Source organism: Carlito syrichta, unplaced genomic scaffold (genome assembly GCF_000164805.1).
Source record: "Carlito syrichta isolate Samal-C Ts95f unplaced genomic scaffold, Tarsius_syrichta-2.0.1 Scaffold288511, whole genome shotgun sequence".
Taxonomy (NCBI): domain Eukaryota; kingdom Metazoa; phylum Chordata; class Mammalia; order Primates; family Tarsiidae; genus Carlito; species Carlito syrichta.
The window spans coordinates 294899-297930 of record NW_007232607.1 but is presented as its reverse complement, the minus strand read 5'-3'; positions in this window follow the sequence as shown (position 1 = coordinate 297930).

The window sequence follows — 3032 nt, the reverse complement described above, 5'->3', positions numbered from 1 at the left end:
TTAAATTTAGTGTATTTCCCTTGAGATCCATCCACGTTGTTTTTCGTATCTGTAATTTATTTTCATTGCTAATTAGTCTTCTTTGATTTGGATGTACCACAGTTTAACCATCTGTTCACTGGTAGACACACATGAGTTATTTGCAATTTTTGGCTACTACAAATGAAACTACTGTTAAAATTCATATGCAGCTGTTGTGTGTGAGATGAGTTTATATTTCTCTGGGATAAATATGTAAGAGTACAATTGTTTGATTGCATGGTACTTGTGTTGGTTTTTTTTTTTTTATCATTCAATGTGTGTTTTTTGAGTGCCTACTGTGTGTCAGACATTCTATTGGAAACTGCTCTTAACGTTTGTTTCAGGTCTAACTGTGCTACTCCATCACTGATTTGAAGCAGTATTTATATTTTTTGTTCTTCATGTGCCTCTTCCCCAGTGAGAGCCAAGAGCAACATGAATTCTTCAAAATAAATCTTACAACCTTGTCTTTCTGTTACTAATATTGCATGCTGTTCTCACCGTCAGTCTGATTTGGCTACTGACATGGTGACATGCTGGAATGTTTCCTCAGAGAACCAACAATAAAAAGGAAGCAAATACCACAACAAAGAAACCCACAAAGAGTTCAGAACAAGTACTTTTAAAAAATAAACTGTCAAATGTTTTCTAAAATACCATTTTAAATTCCCACCAGCAGTGCATGAGTGATCTGTTTACCATATCCTCATGGCATATGCTGGTTTCATTACTATATATTTTAATTTTAGTCATTCTAATGAGAATGTAGTGGATTATACATATTCATTTTAATACCCATCCCCATTGTGATATTGGAATTATTTTATATGTGTGTTTGCTATTTGAATATCCTCTTTGATGTCCCTGTCCTTTTATACATTTTACAATTTGATAGTTTTCCTCTTAAGTTTTAAAAGATCTGTATATATTCTGAACACATATATTATGCCAGATAAGTGATTTGAAAATATGTTCTCCCAGTTGGTAGTTTATCATTTCATTCTCTTAATGGAGTTTTACACAAATAAAATACATTAATTTTGATAGTTTTATATCAAAATTAACAATAGTTCCTTTTATGAATTATGCATGTTAGTGTCAAGTCTACAAATTAGTCACCTAGACCTAGGTTTGATAAATTTCTACTATTTTCTTCTACAATATATTTTTTTTTGTTTTACATTTTGAACACAAAATCTGAGCCTTATTTTGAGTTAATTTTTGAGTTGTGTGAGGATTAGGCAGATCTTTGTTTATTTTAACCTACAGATGTGCAATTACTCCAGTAATTTTTTTTGAAAAAATTTTCTTACCTCTTATTGGTTACCGTAGTTACACAGTAAGTTTAATATTGAAAAGCTATATTTTTCTTTCCATTTAAAAAAATTATTTTAGCATTTGTAATTTTTTGTCTTTCCATATAAATTTTAGTATAAGTTGTCTACATGTGCAACACAAAGAAAAAACTTCCTTGGATTTTGATAGAGATTTCATTAAACCTAGAGATTAATTGGGGAAAATTTATATGTTTATTATGTTGAGGCTTCTAATTTAGTCTGGTGCTGTTATCTGAGGGTGTGGGATATAAAATTTAGGCCTGTAGGCATGGAAATTTCATTCACAGGCTTCCTAGGGTCTGTTGGACTCTTCCTCAACCTTTGTTGGGGCTGCCTGAAGGTGTAGTGAGAGCTTCCCAGGACTGTCTGATGTTATTAGTTAGGCATTGGAGGATGTCAGACCCATAGTCCAGAAGCTTTTCTCCAGGTCTCACATCTAGACTATCCAGTGCCAATGTGATATTGATTTAATCCATACTGGTGCTGCTCATAGAGGATATTTATAGTGATGACAAAAGTAATAGCAACATTATTCTGATACAGATAGGTAAAAATATTGCCTTATAGTCACAGTGTTAATCATAGTAAAGATCTTAACTACAGTCTTATGTAGCCCAGATCTTAACTACAGTCATATGTTTTCTCTATTGAACCATATGGTCTCCATGGCACTAATAATGCAGTACTAGCATCTGTCAGTAACTTTCAGCAGGGAATTTCATCTGTTTTAGATAAATTTAGATAATTTCATCTCATAGCTAAAAAATAAAACTAATTATGAGCTAGTTATGGGAGCTTATAAAGAAACAACAATAAATTAAATTAATGATTTTAAAATATTTTCTTAATATGTCAGCTTCTTAGCATCTAAAATAATCTTGGAAAGAAACTGGAAAATAATTATAAGCTTATAAACAGAATGTGGAAAATGTATCTTTACATTTAACAAGCACATGTAATACATTTTTATTTCCCTTAGCTACAGAGCACACATAAGGACAGGCGGTGTAATCATTCATCTCATTCTAAAATATTTTTCTCAAAATCAATTTTATTTATTTATTTAATTTATTTTTTAAAATTATGTATATATTTATTTTAAAATCCTGTGGTACAGTTAAGGGTTAGGTATACAAATATTCATTGTGCAGGTATCCTTGTAGATGGGGTACGTCGCCTTTCCCCAGACAGTAGTTACCATTAATCCTGTCTCCCTGCCCCTCCCCACCCCCCACATTGTTTCCTGCCACTGTCAATCCTTTTCTTATAGTATTACAGTAGTTGTTAAAGGTCCATTTATGACTAAGAACATGTGATTCTCAGATTTGTGTTTCTGTGAAAGATTACTCAGTATTATAAACTCTAATTCCATCCAAAATTCATGATTTTGCTGCAAAATTCATGATTTTGTCCTTTTTTATGGCTGCACAATATTCCATCGTGTATATGTACCACATTTTTTTAACCCAGTCCTCTTTTGATGGACAGTACAGTTGTTTCCATGATCTTGCTATTGTGAACAATGCTGCGATCTGTTATTTATTGAGGTACTGATGATGGCCGTTCTGATTGGAGTTAGGTGGTATCTCAGCGTAGTTTTACTTTGCATCTCCTTGATGACTAGTGAGGCTGAACATTTTTTCATGTATCTGTTGGCTGCTCATATGTCTTCTT